Source organism: Lycorma delicatula, chromosome 4 (assembly GCF_047948215.1).
Source record: "Lycorma delicatula isolate Av1 chromosome 4, ASM4794821v1, whole genome shotgun sequence".
Lineage (NCBI taxonomy): Eukaryota > Metazoa > Arthropoda > Insecta > Hemiptera > Fulgoridae > Lycorma > Lycorma delicatula.
This window is the reverse complement of record NC_134458.1, coordinates 208623384-208648453: the sequence shown is the minus strand read 5'-3', so window position 1 is coordinate 208648453 and position 25070 is coordinate 208623384.

The window sequence follows — 25070 nt, the reverse complement described above, 5'->3', positions numbered from 1 at the left end:
ATAGAAATATTTTCCGATAGAACGTTACAACTACAATTCGCATCTGAAGAGTTAGGATACGTTTTGACTTGCTCGTCGAAATATGTATATTTAGCGACAGAAGCATTGAAAATATTAATCTCTTTCGCCACGTTTTACGTCTGTAAAAGTGGTTTTTTGTCCATGGTGGCGATAAAAACTAAATATAGGAATCGTCTTTTAACACTTGAAAACAATTTGCTTTTCTATGCTTCCAACATAGTTTCATGTATAGAGAAACTTTTGATAGAAAAACAAACGCAACCGTCTAATTAGTTTATTTTTTTTCATGTATACTTATAAATGTAAATAAAATGTTTACAATACATGATTTTTTACACGTAAAATTATTTCATTATGCTTTACGTGAAAAGTTGTTTGCGCGACACCCTCGGCTGAGAAACACTGGGTTACAGTAACAAAAAGCAAATGATATTTAACCATACAACTGGCATCTTTATTCTGTATACCACAGGAATTAAATGTATCATGAACATTAACTTTCAGAAAAAACAGATCAGGTTAGTACTATCTACACTTTAAATGTACTGCATGCACCACAGTCAAAAAAAATAACGAAGCAGATAGTGTAAAACAACAAATTAATTAAATTACCCCGTTTGTTTGGGAAACACTGCATTATATGAACTCTCTCTTAACTTGATAGACTTCTTACACTCTAGCCTAAGTATAGCGGTGGTAAAAGATGATTTAAATAAATTTTATTTAGTGTGTTTATGTATACACACTATCTCTCTCTCTCTCTCCCCAAAAATTAAAACATAAAAATTAGCAAATGCTCCAACTCATAATTATGTGGTTTTTGGTAGAAGAATTTTTTTTTGGTACAAACTCCCACAGAGAGCGACTTAAAATCCCCACTATTTAGATGTACACCTAAATTATTGGTCTCGTATAAAAAAAATACTTCATTTTCAAGTAGGTGTGTTTCGCCAATTTTATTTTTTTAACACTTCTTCGTAGAGCAATTATTTAAGAGATAATGGAGGTTACTTTTAAAATAAAAAAACAAGATTAAACAGCCACCTTTTTGGTTAGAGCTCCCATAGTCATAAGTTTTTTACCTTAATATTCTTTTTATCACCCTTTAAATTATTTTACACTTCTACCTTTCGATTTTAAATTTAAAAGTTACCGCCAATGAAGACTCCCCCCCCCACCATAGGAGCATGAAACTATGCTGGTCTCATAATGAAAATAGATTGCTTCAGGGAAGGAGTATTTTGGTAAATTTCATTTATCTATGTTTAACTGCTGAAAAATTACTAAAGGGTCCCATCTTTAACATCTATCAAAATCTAACATCTATGCATATTTTTTCTTATTTTTGTTGTATTATTAAAGATTATATAACTATACTTTTATTTGATATTTGCAGATATAAAATTTTTTCATGTTCTCATTTGGTACCGATTTAGTGTTCTCTTTTTAGGATTTATTAGAATAGGGATTAAATATATAATGTTATTTCTAATAAAAAATATGTTATATAAATATTAGATACATTGATTTCCTTTTTTAATTGATGTAGGTCTACTGTTTAATTTTTAAAACAAAAATAAGTTAGTTTATTTATAATCTCTGGATATGCGTTTTTTTCTTATTTTCTTTCTGCATATTGAAAAGGAGGGTTAATTTAATTTTAAAATAATCTACTCATAGATAAAACACAATATTATTATTATTATTAATTAAATTCTCTAACACAGAAAAGGAATTAAAATTAATATAAAAGATAAGAGATTCTACGCGATATTTTGTAAGAAAAAAAAACATAAAAAACTAGTCCAGATTGACTATAATTTAAAATTTATATTTTTTTAAAACTTTGATTGTGCTTATATTTAAAATATTCAGTTTGGATAATTCCTGACATAATATATGGAATGTAATTACTGTAAATGAAAACAAATGATATATTAAATGTAACAGAAAATTATCTGTTAAATGAATTTTAAATTTAATAAGGAATGAAAGGTATGGATTTACTCAGTAAATAAATTAGCTGTTAATTTTACTTTAGTATGTAACCTATGTCTACTAAAAAACAGAGTTCATAGATAATTTTATGAGTATAAAATCGAGAACCACCAGTCTACTGAGATTCAATTAAGAATATTCAGTTCTACCAAGTACTAGATGTCAGCATATTATCAGTGATGGAACTATGTGGTGGGGAGAATGGTTGAACTAACTACCATAGTATTTATTTAAGGAAGAAGGAATAAATGATAAGGATAAAGAAAGGAAAAGATATACCTAAAAAGAAATACCTGTGATCAAATACATCGAATAGAAATATTAAAGAAATTCATCAAACTATGACAAAAAAATACCTAATCATATTTTATTTCTGATTATAACCATCTGATAGGTAACTCTGTTGAGTATAGAAGAAAATCTTTCCTGAATGTGTAATGTTTGATTACTAAAGAATGCTACTGAGTTATGTTTCATCTTATAATAATAAATATTTTGTTGTTTTGTCTAAAGAGATAACAAACTTCCAACAATAATCTTCAGATCTCCTAACTTCAACAAAGATAAAGGGAATGAATACGATTAGAAGAACGGATTAAATTCATTGTTTTCTATTATTTTTGAGCCATCAACAGAAAGAGAGACCACGGAAGTAAATATCTTTCAAGTTTTTAAACTCTGATAGACTGTTATTAAGAATATACATGAAATGAAACAAAAGAATTACATCAATATAAAACAGATGTAATTGGCTTGTGATTAAAAAACTATACAGCTGACTTTTTACCTATCAGTAAACAAATACGCTAACAATTTTTTACATCATAATCTGTAATAATAGTGTAACGGGAATATGGGGCAAACTATGACCAATAAAATAATGTTTGTTTTCTTCAACCAGTTTTCCAGCTACTGCCGGGTCTGGGTGTGTGTATATAGGCAAATGCAATTACTGCTACTGGCTTGCCAGGTCTGACATAGCTGCAATGCAAGTGTAAATATAACAGTAAACATATAACAGTAAGTATAACAGTAAACTGGAATAGACTCAGGTCGACCACTCCTGAGATGTATGATTAATTGAAACACAATCACCAAAGAACACTAGTATCCATATTCTAGCATTCAAATCCTTATACAAGACTTTACAAGGACAACAACCTCAGAACTCTCGGAAGTCAGCTTATTTTCTGATGAAGAGTTTAACCACTAGATTAACCTGGCGAGCTTAAAATAAAGTTTGTAAAAAAAGATTATTTTTCAAAAACTTAGCTTAGATTTTCTTTTCTACATTTGTTTTAAATAATACTACCTTGTACATATTTATCTATTTATGTATTGTTAAATAAAAGTTATTAATTAAAATTGGAAAAAAAACAATTCTAAACCTATCATAGAAATTAAACCATAAGAGGATTTATATGAAACTAATTAACCAAGTTGTCATGTTTATCAAATTTGACAGTATAGCTTAATGATAAATATTATAATAAAATGAATGAGTCAATAATGTTAAGTCATTTGTTTGCACTATCTTTGCTTAGCCTATATTAATAATATGCAGGCTAAGTAAAGATAATACATATATGTAATATCTATTTATGAGATAAGTTGAGTATATTAATAAAATTATGTAATACATTTGTTTAATAGCTTTGTTTTTTCCCACAACCATAAAACTTACCTTTTATAAAATTCAAAATATATTTAAATAAATTATTAATTTATAATGTATATAGTGTTTAAAACCAAAAACATGAAGTAAATTTCATGTTTTGAATACTAAATAGCTAATTAAAAAATGAATCATTTATTAGATTTAATTGGAAGTTGTTTTCAGTTCATAATAAAACAATATATAAATCTCTGGTTATTAGATTTTATATTATAATAAAACATGATTATAGTGAATGTAATGTCGGTTCGTTTCATATGTTGTTTTTATTGAAAACGTGTGAAAGTTTCGTTATATTTTGTTGTACAACTAGCAGTATATACACAATAGTACAGTCTAGCATGTATGTCATATTTGTTACGACAGGATAACCTCTCTACGATTTACTCTATTATATATATATATATATATATATATATATCACTCTCTCTTTTCATGTCCCGCATAGCGCCCAACAGCTACACAATACGAGACAATGAAGAATGAAGTCATATAAAAGCTAGTGCAGACAAGTTGTAATGCACTTGTTTGGTTTTTTTCCATTTATCTAAATATTAAAATAAATTTCATATTGAGCTAACCTAAAATTAAATTATGTTTATTACACTAATCTTCAAAGTTTTTTTTTAACATTTACATTATTTAACAATCGGAGATATAATAGTGTTTTTAATTAAACTGTTAAATGTACTTTAGAAATGTTACCGTTAGGCTTGTTTGTTATTTTTTAAGTGAATTATTTAAGACTGAATTATAGTAGTAAAACAGAAACAACGATAGTTTTATATAAATTATTAATAAGCTTACCTAATTAATATGTTATTATTTCCTTTTAAAGTAATATTTAATAATAATTGTAATTAATCTTAATTAAGTTTAACTTTCTTAATTATTTCATAGTACGCCATTACACCCTTGATAATTCAAGTACCAACACTCATACACCAAATTACTTTTTTCCTGCTGATTCACAAGTACCAACACTCGTTCACAAATTACTTTTTTCATAAATCATTTAGGGTTTGTTTTTTAAAAAAAATCTATATAAAACAAAATTAAAATAGTTGTGTTTATTTATAGTATTATAGTATTTTAAGTAATTGGTAGAAATAGTTAATCTATCAACTAAGAAGCTTTTATTTATTTTCTGATTGAAATTATGTCAGATTAGAAAGTCATTAATTCTTAACGGTAAGTAGTAATGTATAATATAAGACGTAATTACACCCTTTTTATTGTCATAATCGTTAAATTCAAGAATAGCAACGGATTTATATTAACGAAATTAGGTTAAATCAAGCGGTTAGACCACTGGTTTTAACCCACCTCATACTAAATTTTTCGTTTTCGGGGTAGGGTGAAAAAAACACACACTATTTTTTTAAACAAATAACACAATTTTTTATAATTAAATCTGCTGTTTTTTTGTTGATTTTTTAAACTATATATAAAAAAAATTAAAATCAAATTTTATCTTTACATGAATAATGAAAATCATTTAACTCTAATTAAAGTGTAACAAACCCAGGTCTTTTTTCGTTTTATTTTTAAACTGGTTACCTGATATTAAGAATCCAGATATACTATATACGATCATGGCGTCATTTTATAGTAAATTGGTTGATTTTTAATGATTTTTTAATGTAGTGAAATTTTAAATAAGTTACTATTAATAATAAGTGAAACCAGATTTATTATTTACTATATTATAAGGTAAATATATCAAAGTTATAGTAAATTTTAAATAATTTAGGCAATCAAATAATACATTAGAATCTTTATTTTAAACACAACAAACAATACATACAATAGCCTAGGTCAAATAATCGTATGTTCGTGATTTTTTCTTGGTAATAATATTATGAGTGTTAATTTATAGGTATTTGCAATAGATTGTTTTACCGTATAAGAAATAGAAATATTACGTTAAAATATGGTGAGTAATAATGTTTTATTGAGCAAAAAAATAGAAAGATATTTTGTTGCTATTTATTTTATAAGAGTACTGCGATGCAATTAAATTTTGCCTTAATAAAAAAAAAAGTGCGAGTATAATTACCTAATAACAATCATACTTAATTCTACGTACTTCACACTTAATGAATAATTTTGTGATATGTAATTAAGATAAATATTTTTTTTAGTCAATGAAATCTTCCAATTACTACATTTCCAGGTGTTAAAATTATTTATTATAATATTTTCAACGTTTTATTTTGTTATACGAACATCAACGTAACTTAAATTTTAACTTATTTAAGCTGATTCGTCATGAATATACAGGATACGCGTTTTATAAACAAAAGAAAAAATTAATAGCGTATAAAATTATTTTAAACAATATTAAGAAAAAATATAAATACATGAAAATTATTAATAAAATTAACAATACTGTTAGTTTATTACTTATGAGAAAACCAATTTAATTAGAAACAATGTCAATAATTCTGGTGTCTAAAAAAATTGTAATTTAAAGCAGAATTTACAAAAACAAAATTTTCTCCTAGTAATTAAGTCGCCACAAAAATTCCTACATTTATGTGCTGTGTTCATTCTTGCCAGAGACTTAGCAGCTGCTTATAACAACTCAGTTTAGTATTAAATACTTGGAATATATAAAAATGTATTATTGAAACAAAAAATCTTATATACAAACCGAAAGTTTGTTTGTTTTTCTCGAAGCACTAGATAATCAACTGACCGCTTGCTTTCAAATTTGCAGGATACATTCTTGTTATCCCAGGAAATGTTTTAGGCCATAAACCGAGGCCCTAGCCCCCTCGGGTGTGAAGTTGTCAATAAATTGAAATTCATTAAAGAAGAAAAAAATTAGTAATTGAAAATTAATTTCTGTCTCCATGGCAACAGAAAAGTTGTAAATCCGTCCTCGTCAAATATCTGTGTAATTTAGTTACATTACTACTATTCTGTCTTGTAATTTTGTTTCTTTTTCAAGTATTTATAAAGCCTGAATCTTAATTGTTATTTATCAGTATTATTTTCATAACCATGAGGTTAACTAACCCTGCGGGGTTCTAGGTAGACGAGAATGACGAGCTCTGCAGTCCTGGGTTTAGCCCCAAGGTCAGCTCTCGGGAGCCCTTGGGTCTATCCCGGGCTCTCTGTGCCGACCTGGGCCATAGGGATCCAGGAGGCGGAGCTCCGAACGGCTAGTAAAATATAAAATGAAGTGAAATTGGTCGGTCGAAAAATCCACTCCAACGTTAGAAATGTTGTTCGTATAACCAATAAGACCTTATTTCCAAGATAAATTTTATTTTAACTCTTTCAGATTTAAGTAACAGATAGGTCTCGTTGATTATAAAAGGAATACGATTTTGGTTAAAAATTTATTTATAAAAGGCCTATCCATTTAGTAATTAATTACTATTTTGAGTACATGTTTGTGTATACTTGAACGTGTTATAAAAATCACAATTTTTTTCATTATATTTTTTAATATTTTTCACTAGTATTTTCTGAAACCTCATCGACAGAATAATTTTCTTAAAAAAAATGTAATTATATTTAAATAAATTTTTTGTTAAGATTTTTCAATCGGTAGTTTATTAAAATGTTCAATTGTAACATTTTCGTCACAAGTATAACAACACATCACAGAATTATTAATATTCACATTAATTAATAAATATAATAAGCACAGCACCTTAATATTTTAATAAATAGTGTATAAATATACAAAAAAGAAAATAAGACAAACAACTTTTTATTTAAGATTACACGTGTGTTCACTACAGAAACTAATACAACTACTTCTATGAAAAATGATCCTTTTATACTTTTAAGACAGACTGCTGTATAAGCACGTACCTAACCCTAACGCAAAATTAATAGAAGAAAAAAGTTTTTTTTGTATCTGTTATGATGATTCAATCATGGCTTACTATATATAAAAGAACAGCAACTCAAGTGGTTCGTGTCAGTTATGTATGTTGTGACCATTACAATTTTTTTTGTTTTGTTTTTACTTGCTTCCAATGTTTCATTTTTATCTTTTTGTCTATAGCTCTCTTGTAACATCGCTATTATACGAGCTCGTATAAAGCTTGTTTTTTTTACTTTCATACAGTTGAGTCAAATTTCATATACATACAAATTTTATGTAAGCATATACGCGTGCGCAAATAGTAGAAAGAAAAAAGATACTTCTTTTTAATTCTTATTGTTATATATTATTGATGGTATCGTAGAATTCACTTGTGTGTTATACACTTATAATTAAACAATTTTTAATATCTTACAGTCGCTTTACTTACACTACGCTTAATCATTTTTATACTACCATTTTTTCATTATTTATGTAATCAGAGCTTTTTTATTAATTTTTTAAAAAGATTTATTATTATTTTTTAAATATGATGAAATATAATATATATGGTTTTTGAAAAAAGAATCTCTTAATATTTTGTATTCTATGGAAGAAATAAGTTTATTCTATTTTTACAAAATACTTTAAGAATTTATGAAATTTATAAGTTGTATTAATAATAAGGTTCTATGTGAATTATTTGTAGCACGATAGGTACAAGAAATAGTACTTTATTCATGTTCTCTACATCATAAACAGCGTGACCTAGCGGCTTCTGCATCCTTTCAAAAAAGTTATTTATTAATTTTCTACCCTCTTACACACATACTCTTTCACTCACACTCTTTTTTTTTCACGCAAACACATGCGCACGCTCACTCACACATATATTTTATTTTATTCTTGTATTATAAAAATCTGTTAACATGAAAAAATAATTTCCCTGATTTCGTGTTAAATGTTAATTCGGCTTAAAATAAGATATGACATATAATTCAGATTGCGCTCTTTACTTACAAAGTTCAACTAAGAATAATTGGTAATAGAAGAATTTGAGAAATCACTTCTCTCTACTGCTGATTTTATTTTTTTATAATTTTTATTAAAATTCAGTAATAAAAGAAATATGGTATTCCAAAGAGTTTAGTCACGTTTGGTAGTGAATCTATTAATTTTTTAATTTTATATTCTTTTTCTGATTTTTATCAAGACAGAAGTTTTTTGTTATTATGTTTATTACGGGCTATTTTTATATTCTGGAAACATTTTTACGGACTACCTAGTTTGTAAATAAAACACAACTAAACAAAATTTTAAATAAAATAAAATTTTATGAAATCAGAAACATAATCGAAGAAACACTGACAAAAACAAGCTTTAAAATCAAATTAAATTTTTAGTCGATATTTGTAATCCTTTCCCCACAAAAATAGGAGAAAGAAGAGTGATGGATTATCACCAATTATGTTACAGAAAACGTTATCCGAGAGCGGAGAAACAAATACGAAGAACAAATCTCCCTAAGAAAAGCATAGGAAGACGCTACATGGTTATCTTATCGGACTATCCGAAAGTAGTAACAAAACAGGCCTGCAAATGTCTTTTGAAAAAGTGCAATGTATGAAAAAAAATCTATCTTTCTTAAGTTTATCGTAATGTTGCTTTTTATTTCACTTTCAAGATAAAAGTGAAGAATTTTCTTGGAAATTCAGGTTTATCATTCATCCTTAAAATTTGTTCGTGAAAGCCAATTTCCTCTCTTGCATTATTTATGTTATTTCTTTAAATTTCTGATGTAGCATTTTGTGGGGATGAATTTTATATACATTAAGTGTGTTATCCTTAAATGATCTAAGCTTTTCTTTTCTTTTCCTTTTGGATTCCTTTTAAAAGCTCTCCATATTGATCATCGTCAAACATTCTGCAGTTTACATTACCGTAGCTGGACAAATCATCGTATTCAAATCGTTAATTTTGTATTTATAGAGATTTTCTCTGCTTTTATTAATTTGGTCAAACACTCTGCAGTGTACAACCTTTCTAAATGAATCACCTTATTCAAATATCTTAATTTTACATTTATAGAGTTAGATTTTTGTTATACATGTTTTGTTTAAATAATAGGCCAATCTCATTTTGTTTGCCCCATAGGGATATTTTTCTTTTGGTCGTTCCATTTTATGCAATACCTTTATTAAAACTAAAATATTTAATAATTAAAACAAAAAACTATTAAATGTCTTTGTCAGAGATTTAAAAATTAAAAAAAAAAAAAATTGTATTATTTTTAACCTTTAGTACGTTTTTAGTCAATGCTAGGTGTTTTTAAAGAATGTACTTTGTCGCCTTTGTCATAAAGATCCAGTAAATTTCTAAATATTTTTTTTCGTTTAAATAACCAACAGTACTATCTACTAAGATTCATTTACTTAGGCAAAATAAAATTCCTCAGTTCAGGATATTTTTCGATTTAAAAAAAAAAAAATGTCCGACCTCCGTGGCTGAGTAGGTAGCGTATCGGCATTCGTGCGGAGGTCCCGGGTTCGAATTCCGGTCAGATATGGTATCTTTTCATATTGTACCAATTTCTACCAGGCTAATGACCATATCTGTTGATGTCCGCTGTTTCATAACAAAAAATAAAAAAAAAAATTAATTTTTATTAAAAAATAAGTAATTAAATGGAACATTTTTAAAGTTGAAAAATAATATTAGTAAGCTTTATTACCAAAAAGAAGGATTTATTATTATTTTTTTTTTGTAACTATAAATAAATTTCAGAAAAGTTAAAAGTTGTAGAAAGAAACAAGCTATTTTTGAAAAGGTTAAAAAATAATTCAAGTTAGAATAAAACGACACCTTGAGAATATAAAACTTTCTAGTTTTACATCTTTATTTAGAACTTGAATTATTAAATCGATTGATTTTCCAAACGACCTTGAATGATTTTTTTATGTGACCTTTTAACACAATATTTGATACGGCAGGAGTTGTGTTAGAACAACACGAATTTGATTCGCGAATTTTCTATATCAAAATAAAATAATGGAAATACGTTTGCGATAGGTCAATCAATACATATATTGTGTTATAATTAATTGCCGGTATTGCCGGATTTTTTGGCCATTTAGAACCTTGTTACAAACTCCTTCACTTCTTTCGTTGCTGTATTTTCTTTTCTCCAGTACCTCTTCATTCGCTTCTAATGTTGTTTCTGCGTTTTTCCGACCATTTCATTTTCGAATTTTCTTTCCTAAATTTTTTTATTGGAAATCCAAGAACAAAGGGTTAGGAAAAAAGTAAAAAATAATTTTTAATAATATCTCTAACTCAATTTTGGTTTTAAAGATCTCTATTTTTAATAACTTTTTCAGTTATTTTTTTAAATTTCAAATCTTTTTCAACATCTTTAATCCAGTTTATATCTGTTTCCCGATTATAGAAGAAATCAAAAATTTGTTAAGTAACTTGTTTTTACTCGTTCTGAAAAAAACGAAGAACATCAGTCTTCCCTTTTCTATTGTGTCCGTTGTTTTTTATATATTTTGATAATTTGAATTTGCTAATGTTTTAATATTAAAAAATAATATAAATATTATTTTGTTTTTTTAAATGTGTTTCTATCCTTTACAGGACCTAATATTTTTCTAATTATTTTCCTTTCCATTTTTTATAGATTTTTCTACGGTTGTGTTCATGTCTAAGCACTCACACGTATTTAAATTTTCTAGTTTTATTACTGTGTATTGTAATGTCTGATTTTCAGGGTTTTTCATAACATGTTTTGTTGTTATGTACGAGGTTTGATAAAAAATACACACAAATTTTTTAAATTTTCCAGGCTGTAGTCTAATGTCACAATTTATTTTCTGTTGCGTTGGTACACTTGTCCCTAAAGTATGTTTAAATTGTTAGCCATATTGGATGATTAGTTTATTGTTGGCTGTCGATAAGGTTACACGTGTTTTGGTATGGTCTACGATTTTTAACTTGTGGAAAAATATACAAAGAATTTGCATTAATTTCGCTTTAAGTATGGAATAAAGTGCAGTACCGCATTAGAACCGATGAATGTTGCTTTTGACGATTCTTCTCTGAATAAAATAAGCGTTACAAGGCCCGTGCGAAGACGTTGAAGGTTATGAGCACCCTGGGCGTCCTAACATTTCAGCAACCGATGACAATGACGAAAACGTGAAGAAAATGATTATGGACAATGACTATCATTGTTATTCACTATCAGAAATCACTACCTGGAAGTTCTACGCCGTTTACATGTAGCAATCCGAAGAAAACACCCAGATTTGTAGCGAAACAATTCAAGGCAATTGCTTTACGATAATGCACCTGTCACATTTGTTTGTGAAATTTTAGCCTAAAACAACACCGTTTTGATGCCTCAGCCTCCGTATTCGCCGGACTGGCTCCATTCGGGCCCTGTGACTTGTTCTTATTCCTCAAGCTGAAAAGTACAATGAAAGACGACGTTTGGTCAACATTGAAGAGATAAAGAGAAAATCGCTGAAGGGTCTAAAGGCCATACCGGAAATTGCATTCCAGAGGTGCTTGGAAGATTGGAAAGTGCGCTGGCACAAATGTATTATACACATGTGTATCTGAAAAGAAGTACTTTGAAGGTGGCAAAATAAATATTCATGAATAAATAACAATTTTCTGAGAAAAACTAAAATTCCGTGTGTTTTTTTTATCAAACCTCGTATTTTTTATTATTCCATAACCTTTTTTTTACGTTCGAAACTGCATCCTGAACTGCAGATTTTTCTAATCAGTCTTATAACTTCACCAAGACATCTGGATTCTTTGACCGTTTGTAAATTTCCTATTCCTGTTTGTATATATGTTTTTGTGTTATTATTTTTGTCTTCTTGATTATTTGTTTAGTCCTATTTCACTAGCTATTGTATCTAAAATGATGATTTTTGATCTTGCCGATTTCCAGATCTTCTGTGAGAATTGCTCGTCTTCTGCAAAACTAAATAATTGAATTTAATTCCATTTAACCTTCCTAAGATTATTTGTCTAATATTTTAATTTTTTTGTTCTGTGTTTCATAGCATAATTATTTTTCCAAGTCACAATTAATGAGTATCGGTAATAAATCATTCATCTGACCGAGTCCAGTTTTGATTTCGAAAAGTTCTGGTACTAAACCGGTTTTGATTAAAGCTTTTCAGTTTTGCGTGTATTCCAATATCTTTTAACATGTTCGTAATGGTTTTTCTGTTGTATTTTTTTATAATATTTATTGTACAGCAAAATGCAAATAAAAACTTATTTTTATTACAAAAAATATTCTTCTGTCTTAAAAATCTGCTAAGTAGGACTACAAACAAAAAGAAAAAAAAGGCCCTTTATGAGAATGTTAATGTTATAAAAAATCATACCTCTTGCGTTATAAAATATCTACTTTCTTAATTGGATGAGTTTTAAATTTAATAACTTACTATTAGTAACTATAAAGATGATTTAAAATGATTTGTTTTATTAAGAATTTATCATTATTTTTATTGAAAGTTGTTTAGTTAAAAACATATTAAAGAAAATATACTTTTTGATCAATTTAAAGTAACAAAACCGCATGTAGCATGCGCGTGAAAAAAAAAACATAAAAAAAGTTTTATTAGCTAACTGATATCCAATCTTTCAGCTATTTTCGTCAGAAATGGTATCTTTTAAACAAAAAAATCTGATATCTAGCTGTTGATTATAAATTCCTCAAGTTACTGATCGTTTGGAAAAAAGAACGGTCCGTATATCTTTCGCGGACAATAGAACAAAAAACACGTTCTCTTTAGGTGAATCGCATATACAATCGTACATAGTATCTATTGACTTTTCCACTAATATCAAACGTATACGCCTCAGCAAAAATTAGGCAATGAAAGAAATATCTTCTTCGTCATCACGTAAAAAACTTTAAGTAAGACTATATTGTCTTCACTTAAAATTTGTATTAATTTAATTACAAGGCGTCATTCTCAACCGTTTCCACACGGTCGATTGCGGAATTCGTAGATTTAAATGTCTAGTAAATTTACCCGGGATATGTTGTACACGGCGTGAATACGATCGACATTTTTTCTGATTCGGGAGGTCTTCTTTTTACTGAATTCTTGGGTTTTCTAACTGTTTTTCTAGTCTATTTGCCGATCTTCGTGACGGAGTGGTAGCTTCATCCGGAAGTCCTTGGTTCGAATTCCGTTGAGGCATGGGATTTTTTCATACGCTAAAAAATTCCATTTCTATACCGCACGCACAAGCTTAAGCTTATGGGCGATACCATCAAGAAAAAATGGTAGATTGCCTTATTAGTGATCGTTTACTTTTTTCCGAGTGCTTTTAAGCTGCGCTTTTTAAATTTAATTTAGATAAAAATTCGTGAAGATATTCAATTTGTTTAAAAACAAAAAAATTGCAAGAGTATTTGAAAACTTCTCTAGGATCTCCTAATTAACAGATTTAAATTTTTCAAAACGCATTTGAAAGTTTTTATTTTTAAAGGCTTTATTTCAGGCTCTACACAGTTTGTATAAGCGCATTTTTTTAAAAATCTGGATTGCATAATTATTGTACAAAAACTTACCGATTTTGTTGAAATTTGGCGTGTTGCTTTATCATATGAAAACGTTCTTTGCGGTAAAACCTGAATTTCTTATGTATAATATAAGTACTAAAAAAATTCCCCAAAAAAATTGTTTTTTTTTTCCATTTTTTTTACAGTTACTGCTATTTTGATATCAATAATAACGTGTTTTTCGATTTGCAACCGATGATATTGTGTGTAAAATTTAATAACAAAACGTTGTTCTCTCTCGAATTTTTCTCTAAAATGAACAGTTCTCTAGTTCTCTAGAGAAATAGGAGAAAAAATGAATATTTTTGCGATTTTTTTTTTTTACATTTTGTTTAATAAAAATTTAAGCACACCTTTTTCAACTGGCGCATAACGAAATAATAATTTGTGATGATATTCCGGAGGCATTAAAGCAATGATCATATAGAAAATGATCATACAGAAAATTCAAAATATGCCCATTTTTTAAACAGATACCGCCTGGATTATACCGACAAAATTATAACGCGATTTTTATGTGCGGTATGAATTTTTCTAATATTTCCTCCTTTAAAAGTATTTTCAAATAATAAAGTAATAAATATTATAGATTAATAATTCTTATCGCTGTAATGTAATAGTCTAATAAATGGCTTACAAATAAAGATAAAAGCAATCATTTTTATAGTATTCTTGTAATTTTATCTTAACTTTTATATAAATTGACATTTTATGTTGAACAGAATGCTGTGCTTATTTCTTGATATTATTCTGTTTAATTTAAAACTGAAGCTTATTCAATCATTTTTCCATTTAACATCTTTTTATCTATTTTTTCGAGCATCGATAAAGGCGACTAAACCGATTTTATTTAAAACTTGCATAAAAACCATAATTAAAATCTTTGATTTCTCTTAATTAAATACCTACCTCCTCAATTAAAATGTTTTCACCGGGTATTTACTTTTTCAAGATTACCATAAGAAAAAATTGGTCATTGTATTTATTAAATTAAAAAAAACTTTTCTATATTAACCTATATTTCCTTTTTTCATTTAAAAATTAATAACCTAAAAACATATAAAAATCAAAGAAAAAAGCTGGCAAGTAAGTATTGTATGACTTTCCCGGGCATTGATAAAAATTAAAAGTGTTATAACCAAAACAAGAAATAGAATACATATTTTTTATAGGTGCGGAATACATTTTTTTTTTTAATATTCATGTTCAATTTATACTTCATAAATTTTCTAAAGTAAAGTTTTCTCTAAATTTAATACTTCCTTCAATAAAGGCTAAAATTAAAAAAAAATCAATAAAACTTTAATATGAAGCATACATTTTCGAAAAAAAATATTTAAATTGAGGAAAAGAACCAAAAAACAAATATTTCAATTTTTAGAATTGCAGGTTGATTTTTGAAAAATGTTTTAAATTATTTATTAATACACTGTAGGCAACAAATTTGCTTTAATAAAATTTTTTTAAAGTGCGTCTGAAGAAAATCGAAATTGGGTTTTTCGGGATATCTCACCAATTTTTAACGAATGATGAAAAAAGTTTTAATTCATTTTATGAGAAAAAGATCATTTTTTATTTTTTTTGTTTTTACTTTCTCTGAAAAATGTAGTCGTTTATTCTGGTCCTTGATTTGTTTCTTAACTTAGGGATTTTTAAATTTATAAGTAAACATGTAAAGAAAATAGATTAATGAGATGGCTGCGTTTGTTTTTCATTTATAAGTTTCTCCGTACGTGGATCTATGTTAGAAACATACAAAAGCAAATTGTTTTTAAGTGATAAAAGCATTTTTGCGTTGTGAGATTCTATTCTCGAACATTCTCGTCATTACTTTTTCATTTTTCATTACGTCTGTTCGTTTAATCTTCTATCTCCTTCATCCCGACAATTCAAAAGCCTTCATCAGTCTTTCTTTTAATATCTGCGGTTCGCATCCGTACAAAAGTATTTTCCAAATATATCACTTCACAAGATATCTTTCAAGTTAAGTCTATTTACAACTACATAATTGTTTCTTTGTATTAAATTGCTTCCTCCACAGCTACTCTTGTATTTGTTTCGTTTTCACTTTTGCGATCTTTTGCTGACATTTTATTTTAGTATATCCACGGGATGCTGTTTTACTTGTTCGAGGTTCCTTTTTTTGTGTAGACATTCATCGGCTTATCGTCTCCTACCTTCATTTTCTAAAGTAAATTTATTTTAAGGTCAGTATATTTTAGCTAACAGAGTTCTTCGTTAATTAAATTAGTTAATTTAATTATTAAATACGCAGTAATTAATATCAACTACACTTTTTTTAAACGTGCTTTTTTCTGTAGTATAAAAAAACTTTCTTTACATACGCGAGTTTATCAGATGAGATAAAATTATTTTCATTTTTACAACAGTTTGTAATTTCATACTTGTATAAAAATTTTATGTAGGCCTAGTTAATTTACACTTTTTGCTACTCTCCGCCTTTAATATTCTATTCCTACAACGTTCGATATTCTAAGCCCTTCTTAACAGAAAGAAAGAAAGAACGAATGACACACACAAACACTCGAATATATATATATATATATATATATAGAGAGAGAGAGAGAGAGAGAGAGAGAGAGAGTGAGAAAATGAGTGTGACTTGGACTGTTGTGAGAGGAGAGGGAGAGAATTTGCTGAGTCATCTCAGGTAGGTCACGCCCTACGGCCATCTACATTGTAATCACACGACCTTTATTTGACCTCTTTCTCACACCGCATGCACTGGTAATATTCTGAACTAAAGACCGCACAGCATAATAGCATTATACTAGTGTATATATATATATATATATGAAGTGTATTATACTTCTGCAGTGGAAGGTTTATATATATATATATATATGGCACTGTATTTGTACTATATTATTTATTTTGTATTAGCTACTTTTCTGCCTACGCTATTCAACCTCGGCTCCACCTTACTGATTTTATTTACTATTACTTTACTTTTAGTTACCTATTAGTACTGCAGCGTAGTTTAAGTCAAATAACTTCTTTCTCCTCGCAAATAAACGTTCGTTCTTAGCTACTTTATCTTCCATTTATTTTTGTTAGAATAATGATAATTATTATTATCATCATTATTTTCTACAGATTATCTTTATTTCTACTGTCAATTTATCCAGTAATTTTATGATTTACGTCTTAATTTTCTTTTCTACCACATTTTTATTATGCCTTTTAGAAAACAGACTTTTTTTTATGGATTTTGAAGAACAACACATTTTTCAATTTATTATTATTATTTAATCGTAGCTGAAAAATTTTTATTTCTGTCTACGTTTATAAAACTTTAAGTCTTTATAAAACGTTTTAAATTTATTAAACGTTTATAAAACTTTATAAATAAAATTTATATTTTTTTAATTTTTCAGTAACAAATGAAGATATCGACTTGATCTTCGGTGTGTACAATCTTCATGTAAATATCTAAAAAAGTTTCTAGATTTTTCGAAATTCGACCTTGAAACGGGTGAATAAACGTAAAAACATTTTGAACAATGATTGCAGATTTTCCCCACTCGCGACTGTACTAAACGAGCTATTCACTAGACTGAGGCTTGCTAACACTTTTGATAAATATCTACAAACCATTTTTGGTATTTTTGAATTTTGATTTTTTAAGGAGTGCGACAATGTACGGCGCGTCAACTCAACCGACACAGCCACTCTGTACATGCGACGTGACTGGCTGCACCTGACTCTAGTTTCTTGAAAAATGAGAAAGGAAATGCGCTCACCTCCTAGTGATGATTGTCGGGTAACGCTATGAACCGGTCAAAATACTTTTTTACCAATACTTCGTACGGAAAACCAGTTATAACTAATATATTTAAGATGGAAGTCGATTGTTTTGAAGCCCGTATTCTTCGATCGCTCAAAGTTTCGGGCCCTATACTAACCGAACCGTTACTGTGAAGAAATTACAATACACTGATATTTTTTATAAATTGAAACGCTTTAATTTTGATTTATCATTATTATTCTCAGAAGAATGAATTTGTTGAACGCAATGGGGTCCAGAGGGCAGAGGTCTAGAGACTCTCGGTTAGACGATAAAAGCGAGCGAAGCGAGCCGTGACCGGCAAAACATCCCCTTACCGCGATGAGGAAACGCATATAACCGTATAGCGTGGGCGAAGCCGCGACGGGGGATGCAAGTTTACTGTTATAAAACTAATAATTTGTCAAGACCTAGCTCAGATATTTTTTTCTATAATTCTTTATTTGAAATCGGTTTTCCTTATAGACGCCATAAGTAAATCAAATATTACGTGAAAGCGAAACACCCAGTGATAATCGTGAAAAACAAAAAAAATAAACATGTAATAAACAACACGTAATAATCAAAATATAATAATAATAATTTTTTTTCGGAGGGAGGTAGAAATGCATTTACTAACGGAGTGTCGGGCTCCCGCTGATGGTATTATCCAATCACTATCAGCAGACTACCGACTAAAACTACCCCCGTTTCTACCAGGACTCGACCCGGAACCGTTTAACACATTACTTCCGGTCGAGTCCCCCTGTACTAGCCTGATTAGGTGCTGCCTAATTTTCAGGACTATCCAGGTCAACCTTTTTGGCCCTGAGAATGTTGCCGATGAATCGGGCTACACTTTCCCAGCTGCTCAGGTCACAGAGCATCATCACAACCACGTTGTGGGGACTCAGTGCTCCGAGATCCGCCTCTAGTGTCCCTCGACCTGCCGCCCACCGAGCACATTTGAAAAAGGTGTGCTCAGCGTCGTCCCGTACACCGGGGCAATACAGGCAGTCGGGGGACGGCGCTTTCCCTATGACATGGAGGTAAGCGCGGATGTACCCGTGACCCGTTAAAAATTGGGTAATGTAGTACTCCACCCCACCATGCCGTCGCTCCGTCAACGGTCTAACCAGAGGCATAAGCCTTTGCGGACCATCGTCCTCTGGTCTCGTGGTCCCAGGTCTCTTGCCATGCGAGGAACGTGCGAGTGCGTTCCTCGTTGGCAATGGTCACCCGGTCTTCGCCTGCCCGTCGCCTCCTGTAGATCACCTGACGCTCCCTTGCTAAAGTAACAATGGGTATGACGCCCGCGACCACAAGTACTGCAGGCTCGGAGACCGTCCGATACGCGGAAGCGATTTGCAAGGCTGCGGTGCGTTGCACCTGCGCGAGCCGCTTCCGGTTTCTTGCAACTCTTAATGCCTGGGCCCACCCGTATAACAGGATGTAATGCACCGTGGACATCAGCAATCGCCGTCTGCTGGGCCTTCGGTCCGCTGACATTCGCCATAAGCCGGCTGAGAGCAGTTACGGCTCTCGCAGCTTTGTCGGTAGCTGCTCAGCAAAGCTGAATTTCCGGTCAATCATCATATATAGGTACTTTGCGGCCGGCTTGGTCTCGACAACCTCTACCCCGACCCGCAAGGAGAGAAGGGTGTCGATGCGTTTCTTCGTGAGAACTATGATCTCCGTTTTTCTGAGGGCTAGAGACAATCCATGGTCGTCCAGCCAGGCACCGACTCTGTGCATGGCTCGACTGAGCCTCAGTTGGGCACGCTCCACGTTGCGGTCTGTGACAAGTAGCGCAACGTCGTCAGCGTACTCAACCAAGACAGATTCTTCAGGCATCTCCAGCCTCAGCAAAAAATCGTAGACGGCGTTCCAAAGGACGGGGCCGAGAATTGACCCCTGCGCCGTCCCTGACGTGATCGTAGTCCTACGCCAGCCTGCCGAGGTCTCGTAAATGAGACCGCGGTTCCTAAGGTATGCGTCCACCATTCTGAGGAGGTATTGAGGCACATGGAACGAATGCTCCAGGGCCCGAATCATATCGCTCCACCGTGCGGAGTTTAAAGCGTTTTTAACGTCCAACGTAACGAGAAGGACCACACATCGCGAAAAATGATTGTGGTCCTCTGCTGGCCGCACTGCCTCAACAACCTCCTGAATTGCGTCTAGGGTCGACCGACCCTGGCGGAAACCGTACTGGTTAGGGGATAGGCCACCTGCTGGATCCATCGCCGCAACCAGTTTTTTCTTTAACAGCTTCACCAATACCTTCCCAGCTGTGTCAAGCAAACACAATGGGCGTTAGGAGGACGGCGACTCTGGGTTTTCTTTTCCCTTGGGAATTATCAGTCTTCCACCTGGCACTAAAAGACCCTGCTTTCAGACATACATTATACATGTCTAGTAGAAGACGGGGCCTGCAGTGCCCCACTAGTTTGAGTACCTCGGCTGGTATACCGTTGGGACCACCGGCATACCGTCGGGGCTTTTTTGCCTTTCAGCGACCGTAGGACTCCCTCCAGTTCCTCCACCGAGAAGAGCGGGAAGTCGCCCACGTCGCCGAAGTCCCGCTGGGCACGGACCGATTTGGCCGGGAACAACATCTTAACGACGTGCTCGGCTTTAGCCTCGTCTAGTGGAGCTGGTGACCGCGAGACCCCCAATCACCGAGTATCTTGTAACCCAGCCACCAAGGCTCTTCATCCACGGTCACCGTAAGTTCTCTCCAGCAGCGTGGCTTGCTCACGTTTATGGCTCGACGGAGCAGCTTTTTTGCCGTCTTATACTCGGCTGACCTGGCGTTCGCGTCTGTGCGATTTCTTGCACGTTGCGCCACCAGTCTTAGTCGAATACACTCCCTGCGCAACTCCGCAATCTCCGGTGTCCACCAGTACACGGGTCGCTTCTGGTGCCTCGGCCCCCCGTGGGGCATGGAAGCGTCGCATGCAGAAGCGATCAGCCGCATGGTCGTAGCAACTAGGGCTTCAGCGCCAGCGTCTCCCGTTGGTGATGTTTCTAGAGGCTACCGCTCCTGAGGAGATCTTTCTTTTGAATTTATTCTCGTTGATTCTATTGACGTTATATCTTTTCACCCGCCGTGGGGGCCCCGAGCGCTCTCGTGCACTACCTAGGATCTTAAATGAGATATATTGGTGGTCGCTACCGGTATAATCCTCGACAACTCTCCAGTCATAGACGAGCGTGACCAGCTCTTCGGAGGCGAGTGAAATATCGGGAATGGTTTCCAAATATCCTGGGCGGCGGAACGTCGTCGTATTCACTGAATTGAGGATCACGAGTCCAGTACGTGCCGCCATGTCCAGAATGTATTTCGCTCTGGAGTTGGTATGCGCCATACCCCACTCTACCGCCCTGGAGTCCCCAGCTTCCACCAACCCACCAGCGGCAGCGAGGATAACATCCTCCAGCGCGTCAACTTTCCGGCGAAAGTCCGCTATCGAGTCATTTGGGGTGAGGTAACAACTAAAAATCGTCTCTTCTCACTCCTTTAAAATAACATTATTTACTTAATCTTCTTTCTGATATGTTTTCCAACTGGTCTACGTTCTCCCGTTTTGTTGGGTAGAAAAAAGTATCAGACGGTCACGCGTGGATGGTGGTTTAAATGCGGATTCCTCTTAGAGGACATCTGCAACGAGGTTTTCAGTTGTTCTAATTCACGCCTTCGACGTGTCCCTTCTATCTTAAATAAATAAATTAAAGATTATTACTGTTGTACGAGAACAATCGAGATAAGGCTCCCGTGATAATTTAACCAAAATTCTTTCTCTGTATCTCGAGCTAATCGGTCTACTAATTTGTGTAAATACAAAAATCTTTTGGACTGTAAATTCTTTTAAAATTAAAGTAATCTATTAATAATTACTATTATGTTTGTTGTCTACAACCATTTTTTCAGCTGCTGCCGGATCTACTGTGTGTTTGTGTGTGCGCGCCCGCGCGTGTAAACAAATGCAATTACTGCTACCGGCTTTTCAGGCCTGACGTAGCCGCAGGGTAGGTGTAAATGTACAGGTTGAAGTGATAGTCTGGAACAGATTCAGAACGACCGTTCCTGAGATGTGCGGTTAATTGAAACCCAACCGCCAAATAACACCGATATCCACGATCTAGTTTTCAAATCCGTATAAAACCAATTGCCTTTACAACGACTCGAACCTTAGAAGTCTATTACATAAAGCTTATTTTATTATGTACTTTTTTTTTTAATTTTTATCTTAGAAATAATGGATTATCATAAATATTAAATATCTTCGGTTTGAAATGCGGTTCTTTTTTATAAGGGCGAAGCTGTCTTGAATCCTGGCTAGCCTTTCACCCGAATTGTAAACTGAAAATCTCTAAGGAACATTTCGTCATAAAAATATGAATTTCCTTAAACCTAACCTTAAAATTTCCCAAACTAAAATTTTTATTTTTCTATTTTCCTAATGTGTACGTTGGAATCTGTTCAACTAGTGAACGATAAGCAGCCCTCCCCCACCGGCCGATGAGATGAGAATGATACATATGTGACTTGTAAATATGTATTTACGAGTACAAAATATATAAATGAGGTGTAGTCTTATTGAGATTGAGGTCGACCATTCCTAAGACGTGTGTTTAATTAAAACCCCGATTACCAACGTACACCGGCATCCACCGTCTAGTATTCAGATTCATATAAGAGCAACTATCCTTTACTAGGAGTCGAATGTCAGAACATTCGACTTCACAAATCAGTTGTTAAGTATCTGATCTGTGACGATTTAACTACTAGACCTACTAGTCCGGTGGCCTACATCTAAAATGCGATAATGGATTTTTTTACTTATTAAAATTGTTAAACTTTATCAAGAATTGAACCAGAAAAAAATTGGTGCCACTCCACTACGGAGATTCGATTTTCAAAGAATTAACTTTAATATTTTATTAACTTTTAAATATTTAATATTTTATTTTTAATGAAAATTAAAAATCGGAACTGATATTTTACGTTATTTACTTACTTTTTATTATATTTTAAGTAGGTCTCTGTCCCTGCTTATTTACATTTTCAAACTCCTTAAAATTCTTATAATTTGTACTTTATGTAGCATAATTTTTAATTTATGAATTTGATTGATCCTTTTTCTAGCTTTTTTATAATTTCTTTGGTGGTACTTTCTAAATCTATTGTTATATTTTTTCGACAGTCAATTTTAAAACAATCTTCTTCGTGATCTTTTGCCCTTTCTTTTACAAGAATTATTCTAGATAAAGGATATCCTAATTTATCTACGTTATCTTTTTCTCTTATCTTCAGCAAATAATTAAGTTTTTTTCCATTTTCTTTTCTTCTATTCTTTTACAAATGTTCTTGATCTAAATTTTCCAATTGATATTTTTTCTGTTTTTTCCATGAACTAACTTGGAATAGTTTTTTTTAAAAATTGTTTATAAATAAACAAAATGAGGGGGTATTGAATAGGACGAGTCTGGTGGAAATTATTTTATTATTTAAGAGATAAACCCAGATTTATTTTTTTGTTACATTTTACTACATATCAAAATATATCACATTTTACCGCATTTCAAAAATTAATTAAATGTTTGATTAAAAAAAAGAAATCAACATAATTCGAAATATGTAATCATTAATCGGTAATAATTTAAGTATAATTCTTTCTTAGAATAATTTATAAAAATACAAAATTGTATTCAGATAGTAGGAATGTATGTATGCGAAGGGTTTACAATTCCTTTACAGACCTGCTTACTTATGAGTGTATTTCGTTCAAGAAAAGATAAAAATAACTCCTGTTCGTTATATACTTATTAATAAAATAGAGAGTAAAATGAATAATTATTTCACGATAAAAATAACTCGTACACAGCTGCTTGTAGCCTCAATATTTATAGGCTGTATAAATTCTTTTATACAAAAAAAGTATTTAAAAAAAGAATTGTTATAAAATAATAATGAGATTATTGATTTTCAAAGTATACCTTCCACGATTAATAAAATTTATTATTAATTACTCTTTTTCAATAATGGTACATTTGTTAAAACTAACCGTATTATGTAAAAATACTTTTTTTCCTTTTTTTTCCTGTTTAGCCTCCGGTAACTACCGTTTAGATAATACTTCAGAGGATGAATGAGGATGATATGTATGAGTGAAAATGAAGTGTAGTCTTGTACATTCTCAGTTCGACCGTTCCTGAGATGTGCGGTTAATTGAAACCCAACCACCAAAGAACACCGGTATCCACGATCTAGTATTTAAATCCGAGTAAAAATAACTGGCTTTACTAGGACTTGAACGCTGGAACTCTCGGCTTCCAAATCAGCTGATTTGGGAAGACGTGTTCACCACTAGACCAACCCGGTGGGTCATGTAAAAATACTTAAAATAAAGAAAGTTCACGGCCACATTGATCAAATTATTGAACAAAAAGTAATTGTTATTGGTAAGTGTAGAACAAAAATTATTTATTAAAAAGGAAGGTAAACTCAGATTAACATTATATTATTTTTATTCGTTCGGCAATATTCAGTAAAATAACTTATAGATTATCACATTCTGCGTCTCAAACGATTATAATCTGATATATATACATATGATCCAGCCAAAGATTTTATCATAGGCCTATATATATATATATATATATATATATATATATATATATATATATAAACCTTTATGCAGTTTCAAGAATGGTGAGCTGGCTATATTTTCTGGGATTCTACTTGTAAAACTAAATAAAAAATATCTTTAGAAAATATGGCAATTTCTCCTTCGTTCTCCCCCTGTCGACCATTTTTTAATTTTTATATAAAAATTTATATCTCAAGTTCGGATAAACGAATCACATTAATATTTGGTAAACGTCATGGTAATAAAGTTTTAAAATTAGCAAAAAGTCTTAAATACCTTCGTAAATGACAAAATGGCGGCCATGTTTATTTTTCAATCCGTTATATCTCCATAAATATTAGTTTTATAAAAATTTATGCTATTGATAAAATATTAAGCCTTTCATTTTGAACAAAATTACACTTTATTTTTTAAAATCGGTTAACAAATAGTCGAGTTATGGCAGAAAATTGATGTTGTATTACGTGTCTGTTTCCATTTCCTCCACTTTACGTTCAATTCGATAAAAT